The sequence below is a fragment of the Bidens hawaiensis genome, unplaced genomic scaffold, assembly GCF_021521415.1.
Source record: "Bidens hawaiensis isolate Kalapana, Puna unplaced genomic scaffold, B.hawaiensis_p1.1 tig00064539_1, whole genome shotgun sequence".
Classification (NCBI taxonomy): domain Eukaryota; kingdom Viridiplantae; phylum Streptophyta; class Magnoliopsida; order Asterales; family Asteraceae; genus Bidens; species Bidens hawaiensis.
In genome coordinates, this window is record NW_027501509.1 from 55398 (window position 1) to 72061 (window position 16664).

The 16664-nt window shown below is 34.0% G+C and overlaps 1 pseudogene across 1 annotated transcript; it reads right to left on the reverse strand.

Moving 5' to 3' along the window:
* Positions 1-2626: 2626 nt before the first annotated feature.
* On the reverse strand, positions 2627-5501 carry LOC143604265 (chloroplast envelope quinone oxidoreductase homolog; annotated as a pseudogene). Its single transcript, XR_013148255.1, has 4 exons — positions 5407-5501; positions 4360-4498; positions 3620-3705; positions 2627-3411 (listed from the first exon to the last, which is right to left on the reverse strand). The product of XR_013148255.1 is annotated as a chloroplast envelope quinone oxidoreductase homolog (transcript).
* Between the last annotated feature and the right edge of the window lie 11163 nt (positions 5502-16664).

The window sequence follows — 16664 nt, forward strand, 5'->3', positions numbered from 1 at the left end:
CTGGCATTGTTAATGAAAGTGATATGGGTCGTGTGACTATTCGTAGTTCCATATGAGCTATATCAACATTTTTTTATTCTTTTTTAAGTTACCTGTTTAATTAAATTTTCAATAAACAATAAATTTTTTAAGGATTTTAAAAAACTATAACTTTTGTGATTTAATTTTTGAATTTTTTTTAATAAAACTAGCTTTTATTGTTATTTTAATTAACAAACTATAATCTTTAAAGCAGTTTTTCGATATTAACTAAAACTTTTTAGTTAAATTACTTTTAATATAACTACTTAAATATTAAAAGAAATGGATAATACTTTTGGGAAAGGTTAACGTACAAATAAAATTAACGTGTTAAGCGTGAGAATCAAGTAGAGTAATTATATATATAGAAGTAAAGTAATTATGTAATTACATCAAAGAGTAATTATCATAGAGTAAATTACATAATTAATTTATTTGTATATATAATTACTCTACTTGATTCTCACGTTTAGCACACTAATTTCATTTGTATTTAATCTAAACCCTACTTTTTATCAATATCAAAATAAACACATATATTTTCTATGCGTCAAATTATATCGTGCTGCTAGCTTGAATACTCTCATAATCCGATAATTCGATAATCAGGCTCATACTCATAATTAACAATATCATCATTCGGATAGATGATACCCTACTACCAATGGTTATTAAATTTAATCTGTTAAGTGTGTGATAAGTGTTAAACTTGTACCAACCAGAGCATACATAAATAGAGCATACATAAATAGTGGCTCCAGTTTGAAGGAACCATTCACAAACAACAAATAGAGTGATATGAGACAACCTCAGAAGCACATCTTAATGGTATTTTTTGATGACATGTTAAGCAGTGACGGATCTTGCATTTTCTTCTTTTTTAACTTTTTCATAAAAAATACACTACATAACAAAAAACCACACAAAGATCCGGCTCTGATGTTAAGATAAGTTGAGAGAACGGATGAAAAACTCTATGAAATGTAATAGTATATAGTAGATTTTGATAGAGTCTTGTATCGTATCAAATAATTCAGCACAAATAAGGAGAAATCTTATCTAGTAGTATGGGTCGTATTACACCAATACGAACCATATGAAAGAAAAAAACATACAACTGTATGAATAATCAGTTTTATTATGGTTGTACGAATCGTATTCAGCAATATAGCATGTATCAATTAACAATGAATCTGATCTCTTGTGATATCACTAAAATAATATCACTCACTTAAATTCAAACCTACCTTTCAGCTAATCTTTTTTCGATTTTTTTTAAGATAATGGCACATCATTAAAGCTCGAAATAATTGAAGTATGAAAGGTTTCTTCTTGATTTGATGTTTTAAATAATTAAAATAGAAGAAAGGGAAAATAAGAAGTGTTGGGTGTTCTTTTTGGAACATTCAAAATTACGAACGGTTAAATAACAGTTTCAATTAATTTATAAATCTATCAGTTTTCATTTCACATGATTGGTTATTTTAATGATATCGCAAGAGATAAACCGAGCATCTCCGGTTGTTTGTTTGTTTGCGGTGTTTTTAGTAGAAAGTGTGATGTGAAAGAGAAAAGGGAGTCGGTTAGAACGCCCTCAAAACAAATTTATATGGGCAAAGAGAAAAGTGAGAGAATAGTAGTGTGAGAATGTTTTAGGTTGTGAGTGGTTGATTCAAGTTTGGTAAGTCATTAAGTGTACGTGTATTTTTAGTCTTACTATTTGACAAGCCCTAACTCGAATCCTACTCAACTTAACAAACAAGATATGTCAAAAATGACCTATCTTGTGTTGGTATTTGCTTTTCTTGTTAAAAACCGATCAATCGACATGGATGCGTCTGATAGGAAGTCAACCTTAAATCCGTATCTTAGAAAAACACATAATTTATGTATGGAAACAAGATCAAATACATTTTATTATTAACATGAAAACAGTGAAAGCGAATTCGTTGTTATTATTAGGTTTGTTTTTATAGGTGTTTGCTGTTATTTTTTGTTCGTATTTGCTAATTTTCGAATATGAGACGTCATAAGTATTTGCTAATTTATATTTTGTTGTTATTGTTATATTTTTTCTTTTGCTGTTATAAGTATTTGTTGGTATGTGATGTTATTATTTTGTTCATGATTTTGATTCTTTTGTTGTAATTTTTAGGTTTTTTTCTTTGTTACAAATCCTCGTTTATGTATACTGGTAGTATAGTTGTTATTGTTTCTTACGTTCTCATTTTTTTATAAATTGGTATTGTTTCCTACCTTTTCATGTTAAAATTAAAATGTACATGAACTTTTCCCTTTATGTGTGTAGTGTTTGACATAATATAATGAGAGAGAGAAAGAGAGTGAAAGTAATGGTCATAATCACGTTAATATACAGATTATCAACATTTTATCATTAAAACTTTTTATACTCTTTCTAAACTTCTATTTGCATATTTATTGAAGTTGTCTTGTATAATGCAACCTTAGATATTCACTTGGTTAAATATGTCACAATGATTAAGAAACAGACATCCCATATGCAAATAATTTCCCATCACAACCTTTGCGCCTTCTTTTTCTGATCAGTCATTTCAAACAGTTTATATATTTTGACAACTTTATAAACTTGATTCCTTCAACAATACACCAATAAGAAAACAACCCGAATTATAAAATCGACATCAAGATAACGTTGTTCGGTCTTATTAACAATCTCACGGCTCAATAACCACCTTCCCGGTAGCATGGCCCGCAATGCTCTTGGCCCAACCCTCTTCGGCCTGACTTAACGGGTACCTCGAATCAATAAGGGTTTTCAAGTTCCCTTCTTTAACCAGTTTCAAAAGATAATCAATCTGTTCAGCTTTTGGAGTCACTAGTAACGGGTAAATTTGCTTTTTCGAAAACGTTAATTTATTAATCGCGTAAGTCCAAAACGTATTACCACTCGGGGTTATATCAACTACCTTCCCAGTTGGGCTCAAGTTGGGCTCGAAGGTTGACCATGGGATACCCGTGGTGCAGTTGAGCACGATGTCGTATTTCTGGCCCGATGGGCTTTTGACAGCAGCTCCTTCGGGGGTCTTGTAGTCAAGAACCTCATCGGCTCCTAAACCTTCAACGAATTTGATGTTGCGGGCCCCACATGTTGCGGTTACGTGGGTGTTACCTAGTTTTGCCAGCTGGACCGCGTAGTGGCCCACACCGCCTGATGCGGCAGTTATTAGGACGTTGGTTCGTGGTTCGGTTTTTTCAAGTTTTAGACCGCAGGTTGTGGTAAGGGAGTGGAGAGCAGTGCAGCCTGCAATAATGAGACTCGCACCCTCTGCAGCTGATACCGGCTGGTCTTTGAACCGTTGAGCTTTCTTTAGCCACCGCGTATTCGCTTAACCCTCCTCCCGCAGCCCCCTGTCACCCAAGTAAACGGGTTCATGCATACAACTTTCAAAATCGTTTTGTTATGTACTTATGTTATTTTGTGTGATCATATTTAATGCGTTAAATGTTTAAACTTTCTTTGAATGACTAACTGTAGATGGGCCCACCCGACACCAAATAACCCGACCCGCCCAGTTTGACACATCTAATAAGAACCATTAAGAAAGATGACACTCACAAGAGTTGAAACAATTTTGTCGCCAACTTTAAATTTCATTACTTCAGGTCCAACTTCCACAACTTCTCCTGCCACGTCACCAACTGATGCAAACAACAATGATATTACCATTTATTGATTCACCAAGTAAATACAAAAAGAGATGCACACGAAATTCATTAATCTCTGTAAACAAGCGGAGTTTGAGCAAAGGCAAGCTCGCTCGTTTGGCACCTTTAAGTTAAGCAAAAAATATAATGTTCATATGTTATAAACCGTTTATAAATAAGCCCACTGAATATGGACCATGAGCACACCCTTACATTAACTAATATTGTCTTTTTACTTAAAATACTACATTTTAATTGAAACAAGTTGGCTAGAGCTTGAGCTCAAAATTTCAGCTCGTTTAACTTCGAGCCCAAGTTGGTTCATCTCGACTCGTTCACACTCCTACTTGAAGTAGACTAAGAGTATATTACACAAATGGTCCCTATGTTTTATAGGTAGTTATGGATTTAGTCCTTTTAAGTATTTGAATGTACAAAGATTATCACTAATTTTCAAATGAATGAACATTTATAAGACTTGAATAGTTTTTTGAAATTATCAGTTTACCCTCACACATACATATACAGAGATTGTCGTTCTATACAGAACCAATTTTAAGTAGAGCACCACGAGAACTACCATTTGTGTAATTTACTCATAATCTTTGTGCGCACATATGCCATCAAAGTATCAGCAATCAAACTAATCTGGTATAAAAGGAAACTTTTTGGGTAAAATAGGGCGTACGAAGCCGTTCTGAATCTTTCAGTCAATTGGATTTATGCTTGCTGCTTCTATTTTCACCAGAATCTCATCATTGGCAGGAGTAGGGATAGGGATTTCAACATGCTGCAAAACATATAAATAACACTATTAGACTCTGGTATATCATGTATTCATGCATGATTCTAGAAAAGTAGTCCCTAAAAATACCAAATTTAATTAACTGAATAGGCCTGTAAACAAACAGACGAACATGAGCGGGGGCATGTTCGTGTTCGTTCATTTAACTTTAACCGAACACGAACACGGACGTATAATCGAACAATTTTTTTTTGTTCATGTTCGTTCATTAATAAAATGGGCATGTTTGCGTTTGCTCGTTTAAAACCTACAGGAACAGTTTGTGAACATAAACGAACACAAGCGAACATAGCAAACACTAATAAACATAATTGGCCAAACATAAACGAAAAGAACAGAACAGAACAGAACATAAGTTAGCATTAATGAACACAAATGAAGAAGTCTAATGCATCACAATTCATCCAAAATTACATCAAAACTAGTGGTTTAAATTTACATGACTCGTTCAAAATATCCATCAAGATTACTAGTTTAAACGAGCCCCATTTATGTTTATGTTCATGTTTATATCTATATAAATATAACTAATTGTGTATTTACTAAAATCTAAACGAACAAACATAAACGAGCAAACATAATTGAACATAAATAAACGAACATAGTGGTCACGAACAATTTATGAACGTTCGGTTCGTTTACAGGCCTACAACTGAATGATGTTTCCATTTCCAAATTGATGTGAATTTTAAAGGTACTAATGACAAATCTATAGTAGTTTAATTACAAATACCTCCTTTTAAGTGTTACTTTTTGCTATTTTTTTCATTATATTGGATCAGACCTAAATACTGTATAAGCCAAGCAATATATAAAATGAAACTAAAACTTAGATCTAATAATGATAACAACTAAATAGCATAATAATTTGCAGATAACGAGTATTGAATCACCTTTAAACCGGCTGGACCTCCGCCGTAACCACTGTACCAAACCGCCTGCATCACTTTTCCGGCCATATTTATTATTAATATTAATCAGTCACTGATCCAAGTAATCCGCCTCGAAATTAGTGGTACAAGTGAGTGAGAATGTGACAGCATTTATAATTCATTTTCTATGATTCCTAAGCAATTCTTTTTGGACTCTGGTTCACGCATTTTGACTATTTCTTTCTTTTTTTTTTTTGGTGTTACAACGACTTGGTTTTTGTATTATATGGGTTAATATACATTTTATGTGAGAATGACTAAAGACTGGTCATGAAACTAACATTTTAGTGTTCAGGCGATGTGTTATGGAACTTATCGTCTAGTGGGGCTTTAAACGAGTCGAGTCGAGTCAGAATGTGTTCGAGCTCGAGCTCGAACTTAATCGAGTTGGCTCGAGCTCAGCTCGTTTTCTTTATCGAGCTGAAAAATCGAGCTTGAGCTCGGCTCGTTTAAAGCTCGAGCTAGCTGGGCTCCTTTAATTTTTTAAAATTTTAAATTTTTTTATTTATTCTTTTTGTATATTTTACAAATTTTGATATATAAAAGACAAAAATTATAATTTTAACATACATATTATATAAAATTTATAAACTAGAGAATTTATAACTTTATATGTTTTATTTTAGTTATTCTTTTATAAGGTTTTAGGTATCGAGTGACATAATATATGTATAATTTTTATTTATTTATGTCTTGGTATACTATTATTATATACAGATATTAAAATTTAGGGTTTAATCTAAACGATCCAACGAGTCAAGCGAAGACCGAGTTGACCCTTCCTCAAGCTCAGCTCATTTACAATCGAGCTTTTGCGAGCCGAGCTTTTTCGAGCAAGCCGTGGGCTATTTGAACAGATCGTCAAGTGACCATATAAGGCAGCGTTTGGTCACACTACTATCAATCATTCAATACCTTCCACCATTATACAAGCAAAGTGACCAAGACGTGAGGAAAAATAGATGACCATGGTCACATGGCTATGGAGCATTAAGATCAAATTGGATTAATTGGGATAGACCGCTTCAAACTAAATTGAAGGTGTTTCTAATTAATAAAGTAATGAACCACTAGGTTACTAACCCGTATAGTACACAGGTGGAAAATAGGAAATTCGTCATGTAAAGAAATTTGATTATATATTTGAATATTATATTATTCGTCTAATAAACACAAATAATTTTAACCGACAATATCGCCCGTTCTTGAAAGTAAGTTCATTGAACTTGTCTAAAATCGAAGGATACACAAAGTCTATTAAATCATATACTGGATATAATGAATTGTTAATTTGAAGATCATCGGGAATTTGTACATTCATTTGTCGTCATTTGGACCCCCAACATTCCCTTCACCTATATCCAATAATTAATTCGAAAATTATTTTATTCTTCAACATGTAAGGATTGGCATCCAACTGTGAGCCTCGTGTTTTTTTTATAGTTTAAGTATCTTTCACTTTGACAAGATGTAGGGCGAACTTATTGAAGTGTAATTTAAAATAAACACGAACAAAAGTATATACAATCTAACTATTTATTTAACAAAAGTATCATAAATTTAATATTTACAAATCCTAAATACTTCCTTTTATGTAAGGTTTATTCTTTAATTTGTAGCATTTCGTTGTTGTCAAAGATTAATATAAAAAGAAACAAATTGGTTTTTTTAATAGCTAATAACTAAACACTTAGAAACATCTATTGTCTTATATGACTTGTTTAACGATTCATAGAGCCATAACTTGTATACACTCTAATATTGACTTAAACTTGTTATGACTTCAACTCAAGATGCTAATAACCCATCTGGTATTATAGTATTTTCCATAATACCTTACCGGAAAACCGTAATAGTTCAACATCTCCATTGAATTTTTTATTTTGATACGGAACCTAAAGAGATTATAAGAAAATTATATAGTAAATTAAAATCAATACAAACATAAAGGGAAAAGAAAAATAATTTTTAATGAAATAATTAATAATATGATAATCGACTATTAGAGTATCAAATTAAACCTTACCATAAAATAATTAATCTCCCTTACCAGAATTGGCGATGATGGAGATAGTAATCCGAAACACACACACAGAGAGAGAGAGATTATAATAGTTAGGGTTTTCAATCTTAAGATTTATATAATGTAAATGAGATGATTTAGTATGTTTTTGAATTCTAATAATAATTAGTATAACTAATATCATAATTACATTAATATGTTAGTTATGGAATGTTTGACCAGATTGTAAATATATTTAAGTTATTGTAAATTTTAAAATTTAAAAATTAAAATTGGATATCTTTTTAGTAATAATGATTTTTTAATCATGATACATTTAGACATTATGGAATGTTTGACCAGTTAAATTTAAAAGTTTAAAATTTAAAGCTGAAAATCCAATTTAGACATAATAAGTTTCAATCATAGTAATATTACACATTATGAAATGTTTAACCATTGATTTACAAAATTTACATTTTAGTTACACTTTAAAGTTCATAAAATTATTAAAATGACATCAAACTTTGAAGACTGGTTATAAAATGGTGACACAAAATAAACATAACTAAATGTAATTATGATAAAAAAACATTTATATACACACACACACACTTTTGAATGATAAAAATAGCACAAATGAAGACAATAGAAAAACAATTTTTATGTTTTAAAATCGAATTGTCATACAAAATAGCACTAATGAAGACAATACAAACTTTATTTCAATATACATCGTTGGATAAATGAACCTTACAATATTCCAATGCATGTCAAAATGCAATTAGAGTTAGATTTAGATTTAGTGACAATATAAATCATTAAATTTATAACATTAGGTAAGGGAAATTTAACATCACAAAACATACTTGTATACATTTAATTAAATGGTAACCATAGTTTGATTGTTTTGGTTGAAATGTTGACGAAATTTGAATACATGTATTAAAAAAAAGTCAACTTCTCCGGGCAATATGCAGTCATTTTGATGGTATAAATCCCTAAAAATTATACACAGACTTATATTATTGTTTGGGCTAATTATACACATAAATATCTCCGGGCTAATTTTTTAGGAATTTATACACATGTATTGATTATTGTTTGGGCTAACTACCATTTCATCTTGAACAATCATTTCGATGGACCAATCTTCTCTGGGCTTTGAATTGTCCTTCAGACGCCAAAGTTTGAGAATACGCACTTTGAGGATACAATCACTGTTAAGGACATCCGATTGGTTCAACATGGTGATGTTTGTTGGCTCCATCTTCCTGGTGATGAAAAAAAACATTAATTTATGAAAAATAACACTTTTAACAAAAAAACTAAAAACAAAATGAATGATATAAACAACAAAAATATAAACCTTAGAAACCAAGAAAATCAGCTCAATTTGATGTGATAGTGTAAGAATTCTCGTGTGAAAGTGAAGTATTTATATATAGTTCATAGTAAATGAATGAATTTTGGGAGGAATGAATAAATAAGTAATGTATATACGGAATTAATTAAAAACTTAAAATTAGGGATCTTCAATTACATTAAATCATGGACGAAAATTAGGGAATGAGAATTTAAGGGATTTTCAAAATTTGAATTACTAAAATGTAATGTTGTTAAACACAAAATAATTCAATTCAAATATTTAATTCTAGACTATATTTAAACATACAAATTAACTTTTTAATGTGGAAAAATAAGTTACTAATTTTTTTATTTACATGAATATAATTAATCATTAATTCAATCAATTAAATAATTATCGTATATCTTGAATGATTATCAATTACCGTATATCTAATATAAAAAATTATAATCAATTATGATATATTTAAATTGTAATCATATGGTTGAAATTTATAAAAATAGTCAACATAATATAATTAATAAGCATTTGAATAATTAAGTAATTGATATAAGTTGTGTAAAAATAACTAAGTAATTTCTTTTTTATGTATTAACAATAACACAATTTTAATATAGTAAACAACAATTTAAAAATTAAGTCATTGATATAACATATGGTAAGTAGTAATAATAATTATAAATTAACATATATTTCAAATTAGAATTAGCCACATATATTAAAATCATTGATTGACTAATTTTGAATTAGTCATCGGTCAAAATCCGTATTTGTAGTAACCCTTAAGAATGATTAATCAAAACCTTAATCAAATGATCAAATGGCATATCATAATTTATTAAAATATAGAAATTTCGTAATTAAAGAATTCCGTAATTAAAGAATTCCTTAATCAAATGGAAAATTTATACCTAATTTACAGAAATTGATTACAGAAATTGATATTTCATAAATATGAAATTAGACACAATTATAGTAAAGTTAATCCGTAATCTCTGTATATTAGGCTGTTTTATATTGAATCCAATGGATGAAATATCAGTTAATTATCTCAACTAATTTTAACTTGGAAAGAAGCCTGATGATTAAACTGACCGGAGGTAACGTTGATGGTGAGCACATTCATAAATGGTGAATCGTGAATTTGACAGATAAATGAATTGAAGGTAGTGATAGGTGGAACATGATGGAACCATTAATGAAAATGGAGGCGTGAAAGAGGAAAATTGATTTAGGTTTATAGGTTAATTAAGTTATATTAGTTAGATACAGAACAATAAAAATAACATAAAAATCATAATTAACTAATAAATAAATTGGTTAATCATTATTAAATTAAATATTAAATTAAAGTTAAAGAGAATCATTAAAGAGAATTGATTGTATCTTATTTTAATTTAATTTTGATTTATTTTATTCAAATAAAAATTAGAGAGGTGGTAGATATAGATGAAAAGTTTAAAAAACAACCAATAAGAATGGGAGAAGTTGAGTTAAAGCCTATTGGTTTAATAATATATATATAATTGCAAGTTAAACTAGTGGTGTTTTCGAATTATAAATACTAAATTATTTACAAACTTTTTACCCACATAAAATTTTCAAACTCTACTTCGCAAACCCTTTCTTCATACTATACAATCCAAACAACCGTGGAATATGTTAGTTATTTATTTAGTTATTAAATTTTTCTTAATATTTTTTATTTAACTCATGAATATATCTTTGATTAATTTTCTTTGAAATAAAAATAATTAAATTACGTTAAAAACATAATATATAAAAATAAAATTGAAAATATTTGTGGTTAAGCCTCTTTGTGTTGTTTTTGGTTGTGTTGTTTGTTTTTAATAAAGTGTTTCTCGTTGACCGTTAAAAAAAAAGTAATCACACGCATCTAAGTGAATTATAGGTGATGAGAACAACAGTCAATGAGTTATTGTAGCCTTTTGCCCTTTTCTAAGTTAGTTGTTGTAAACTTGTAATAACAATATCAAGCATATGGCCCATCATTCAAGCCAGGTTCCGTTTTTCTTCTATATTAAACAAGATAAGACAAAAATTTTATTTTAGTTTTAGTTTTTTAATGATGTACAATTTTAATTGTGCGACACGTGAAATGATTCATACATTTTTAATAAGTTTAAACAATAGTTACGTATTTAATAGTTACTAGTCAATGAGCCAACGAGGCGGAGTCACTTGTAAGTCGTAAACCAACTAATCAAATATTTTTTTCTTTTATTTAATGTTTAGTTAAAACCACTACACCATTAATAACATTTAAGTTTATTAAAGTCTCACTTCCTATGTGAGGGTATCATGACACTTTATCTTGCACCACAATGCATAGTCTCCTGAACCCATTACTATATATAAATTGGGAGTATTATTATTCAGTGGGTATTAAATTATTTAACCATGTTCATCGGATAGTATACGAAGATAGCAAAAATAAATATGCAATTTATATGAAAACATTGTATATATCGACCATAGTCCGTTTGTACTATCGGTGAAATCCCGTTTGTACTATCGGTGAAATCCCTAAATTGAATAACTCCATTAATGGTAATTAAGTTATCACTAGTAGCCCATTTGTTGCTCATAGGAATGGCAATGGACCAGGTCCGGACCGGTAATGGTAATCCCATACTCATACCGGTTTGTAAAACCGTGTCCTATACCCGACCCTTTACCGGTCGGGTATCGGGTGTACCCATTAGTTTGTTAAAAAAAAATTGTTAGTATTTTAAGTATATTTTTTTTACCATTATCATTCTTTTATACCTTGTATTCATATAACAACTATAAAATATGAACACTGCATTGCTATAAGTATCACAATAAATAAATAAATAAATAATATCATCATAATTTTTAATTTTTATGTTATATATATACTTCACAACCTACAATATATAAATTATATAAAAACTATAAAGTATCAATAACTATACATCACATAAGAAAAAAAAATATTTTTATCCATGAACCTATTAAAATGAAGCATTTATAGACAAGGTTTAAGGAGAAATTAAAATAAAAAATCATTCGGGTATATGTTTCAGGTAAACGGGTATGTGGTTCGACTAATCATACCGGGTATCATCTAATCACATACTCGGCCCCTACCCGCAAAAAAATTTAAATCTTAATCTCGTACCCGGTCCATACCCATCGGGTTTCGGGTAAGCCCGTCTAAATATGTTAGTTTTGGGGTATACCCATCGAACTTGTGCAAGTTATTACTAGTTATTAGTTATAACTAATGCATTTGCTATCAATGGATCAATTTATCACTGCTCAAGAGTGACCTGTTATGAATGATACCACTAAGAACCAATAAGACTATTATTCATCTTTCCTGAAATTTTTCGTCAATTATACAAATGGCCAACCAATGTATGTAGGGGAATCAGTTTATGTGTTTGACAATAGCCTTCGGGGGGCGATTGAGGACATCGTGGTTTGTAGTGGTCCCTTCTTTGGAGATTTTCAATGGAGGTTGGCATCACTTCCTACTCGTTTTGGAGGTTTGGGTTTATGTTCAGCTTCAGACGTTTCTACTTATGCGTTTGTGGCCTCGAGGGCGCAATCTTGGGAATTACAAGACCACATTCTTCGAGGTTGTGGTATTGATGGGTTTGACTCCGATTATGGGAGTGCGATAGATCGGTTGCACATTTCACTTCCCGATTTTGACATTAGTGGTTTCTCTAATAAAGACACCGCCCCCCTAAAGCCCAACATGTTTTGGCGAGTGCCTTTTATAGTGGAATCATCAAGAGTTTGAAAATGAAGTTTGTTTTATCCCCTCGTCAGAAAGAGGTGTTTGAGTGTCTTCGGGCTCCTCGGGCTCAAGATTTATTAAGTGTTCTCCCTATTAAAGGATTGGGCCAACATATGTCGGTTTTGGAGTACCGGGCCATCCTGAAGTATCGGTTAATTGTGACACCCGCTAATTTCCCAATCCCATAAACCAAGTAATCAACCTAATTATTAGGTGATTGTGAATATTATGCGCGCCATGATATGATCAGCGCGGGCATATGTCATATGCGCCATGCGCGGATGCGATGCGCGCCATGTTATGATCAGCGCGGGCATATGTTATATGCGCCATGCGCGGATGCGATGCGCGCCATGTTATGATCAGCGCGGGCATATATTATATGCGCCACGCGCACAGGTTTTTGTTGTGTTTTCATGACAACTTAATTTTATGTCGTTCTGTCTAATGGGTTGCATACATCTTCAATGATCAATAAGTAAAACTATGTTCAAACAATATCCTAATTTCCTAATTAAGACCCAAATCATTTATGCGCGCGCGGAAAAAGGGAACTAACCTCCCCGCATGGCGGGAACATTGAGAGCTAGTTTGTTTGAAGCTCCAAGATGGAATTGACTTCAACATAACTGATCACTATGTTGAAATACCAAGACCTCATGGAGAATCTACAAATGAAACTCAACGTCCCTGACTACGAGAAGGTTACGCACCTACCCGCATCAAATAAAAAGGAGTTATGTGCGACACCTGCGGGAAGAATCCCCGCGGGACACCTTAAAACTAAACCCTTTACGCATGAACGTCTGCACAGAAACCAACCACCTTTTCGCTTAATCCAAAAGTTCACCCTGTTAATAAACTCTGAGAACGCTGGTTCCAGCAGAGCCAGATGGACTCGCAGGATTCCTTATAAGGACGCCTGCGCAGTGATACGCGCAGGATTCGTTACAAGGACGCTTGCGCGAAGACCAACTGGAGCCGCCGGACCCACAACGTTCAAAGAAATGGCCTACACGCAGAAGGCTATACGCGCAAGGTTACGCGCACAAAACACTTAGTCTATTCTTCAGATAAAAGGGGATTACCCCCGCCCAGAAAGAACCAGTTGCGTGTTTAAGAGATTTTTACCTTTTGACAGCACACTGACAACAGTACCAGGAACAGTACTGTAACACGAAATGTCAACTGTCAGCCGCACCTACTCTCACCAACCACAGTCCTGCATGTACTGTCAAATCAATCAGAATCTTCATAACCACTCCCTAGGACCATCACCCCCATCCCTAAATAAATAATAATAAACCCCATACCTAGTCATCACTGCACCCAATATGATAAGATCTCAATCCCCTAAATCAAGGGATTGTGTTCCCTTGAATTTGCCTATAAATATCAATTCTTGAATAAAAATATCACAACCACAAGAAACACACTCCAAACTCCTCTCTTAAACCTGTAATTCTGCACTAACCATCTCCCAAGCATCCGTTTCCAGTTCCATCGCTAGGTAAGCCGAAACTTTAGTCTTGATTTACTTTTCTGACCAGCCCTTATATTCTTCGATTACTTGGTCTTAATACACATATTTCTTGTTATTTAAACATATTCTGGACTTCCAATTTCGAGGCTAACACCAAGAAACCCGAATCTCGTTTAATCTCTCTAAACCATCACTTAACAAGAATCACAGGTGAGTCTCACAGCCCCTATTTTCACTGTTTTTAAACTGTTTTCGGGGCGAGGGACACGTGTTTAAATTATGTTTTATCATGGTATATTTACAAGCAATGCAAACGATTATCTGTTCATAGTGTCTATCTTGGTTATCAATGTGAGTGCGCAAGAACGAGAAAGTGATCACTTTATCAATGGAACTCTAAGGGTAGGGACTACTGGTTTGATCAACCCGCTCGTAGGGGTCGCACCTCTTTGCATGGACGAGCGCCTAGTATGGTCATGGGGTAGTACTACTGGTTGTTAAACCCGCTCGTAGTGGTCGCGCCACTTTGCATGGACGAGCGCCTAGTTTTCCGAACAACGATGTCCGCGCGTAACCCGCGGGACGGTATTATTAAATCCGCTCGTAGTGGCCACGCCACTTTGCATGGACGAGCACATAGTTTTCATCGATGTCCGCACGTAACCCGTGGGATGGTACTATCAAGAATATGTTTCAATATGATGTTATCAGAACTATGTTTCAATACGGTTTTATCAAGAATATGATGCAATACGATTTATCAAGTCACCGAAACTTGTGAACTCACTCAGTTTATACTGATTCAAATATTTTTACGTGTCTTTCAGGTGGTAATTAAGTAGCGCAAGGGGTCACACGTAGAGCACTTCACGCAGAACAGCTATAAAAATGGTTTTTGGAAGATTTTAGTTCTATCCCTTCCACACGCGTGGTTGTTCCCGCCGTGTAAGGGGATATGGCGCGGAAATCTTCAATGTTTTTCATATTTGGATGTTTTTATATGTTCTTCTAAACAATGTAATGTATTTTGTACTAGACATTTCATGAGAAATGGGAAATTTATTTAAATGTTTGCAATGACCCGTGCTTGATTATCAATCCCCACGCGCGCACGCCCGGCTGTTTTCGCCGTATAGGGCCGGGTGTGACAGATTGGTATCAGAGCACTGGTTATAGCGAACTAGGAAAGAAGTTTTAACCTAGACTATAACCGTAGGGGAATCGCATGAAATATTTTTCAAAGAAAAAATTTTCGAAAGAAAAATCACACACACTTAGGAACACGGGTCACACAATGTCTAGTGAACACTAAGGATAAAAACATTATGTGCTCAGGGTACATGCGCTAAGTTTGATATATTTTCACTCTTTCAAGAAAAACGAGAATGCCTCCAACCAGAGCCAAAGGAATTACCATGACACCCGAGGAACTCGCAGAAATAATCGCACAGGCGATCGCAACGCATGAGGCCAGCAAGGCCGAATCCAGTCAGGGCCGTCAAGAGACCGAAACCCCAGAACCCGAATCAGGAGCTTTGGACAAAGGATGCTCCTATAAGACATTTATGGCCTGTAAGCCTTGGCCATTCAAGGGCACCGAAGGGGCCATTGGGCTCTACAACTGGATCGACAAAATGGAGACAGTTCTCTCCATTAGCGGGTGTAGTGAAAGTCAAAAGGTCCTTTACGCGACCTGCATGTTCCAAGAAGCGGCCTCGTCTTGGTGGAAGCTTCAAACGAAAACATTGGGACGAGAAGTTGCTCTCCACAAGACCTGGGAGGAACTAAAGGATATGACGATGAAGAAGTTCTGCTCTCGCGCCGAAATTCAGAGTCTACAGCAGGAATTTTGGAACCACGCCATGGTAGGAGCTGATATCGACGCCTACAACAACCGATTCAACGAACTTTGCCAGATGGTGCCGGATACGGCAAACACGGAGGAGAAAAAGGTCGAGAGGTATATCTTTGGGTTACCCCATGTTATCAGAGTTCCGCTCAATGCCGCAGCGCCTCCAACCTTTGATGATGCAGTGGCGCGGGCCATCACTCTTACAAGAGATACGGTCCGTGCGGGCATGTTGACCTCGCGCGGGAACGAGCAGCGAACCTCTGACCCCAAGAGAAAATGGAACTCTCACCACCGAGGGCCCGACTCCAAGCAACCACCATTCAAGAGACAGGAGAGCGTAAGGGCTTACGCGATACAAGCCTTGGAGCCACCACGAAGAGGGTACAATGGGCCTCGCCCATGGTGCAGCAGATGCAAGTATCACCACGAGGGTGAATGCGCAAGCATCGTATGCGCCAAATGCAGCAGACCAGGGCACAAGGCGATAAATTGCCATGTCAAAGAAACTGGAGTAAACGATAACTGCTACGCATGCGGGAAGCCAGGACATTTCAGTCGGGATTGCCCGCAAAAGAGAAACCAAGCTCGCGGGAGAGCCTTTGTGATCAGCGCGGGCGAAGCAAAAGAAGAACCAAATGTGGTAACCGGTACGTTTCTACTTAACGACCATTTTGCATCTGTCTTATTTGATACTGGCGCTGACCTAAGTTTCATATCCAC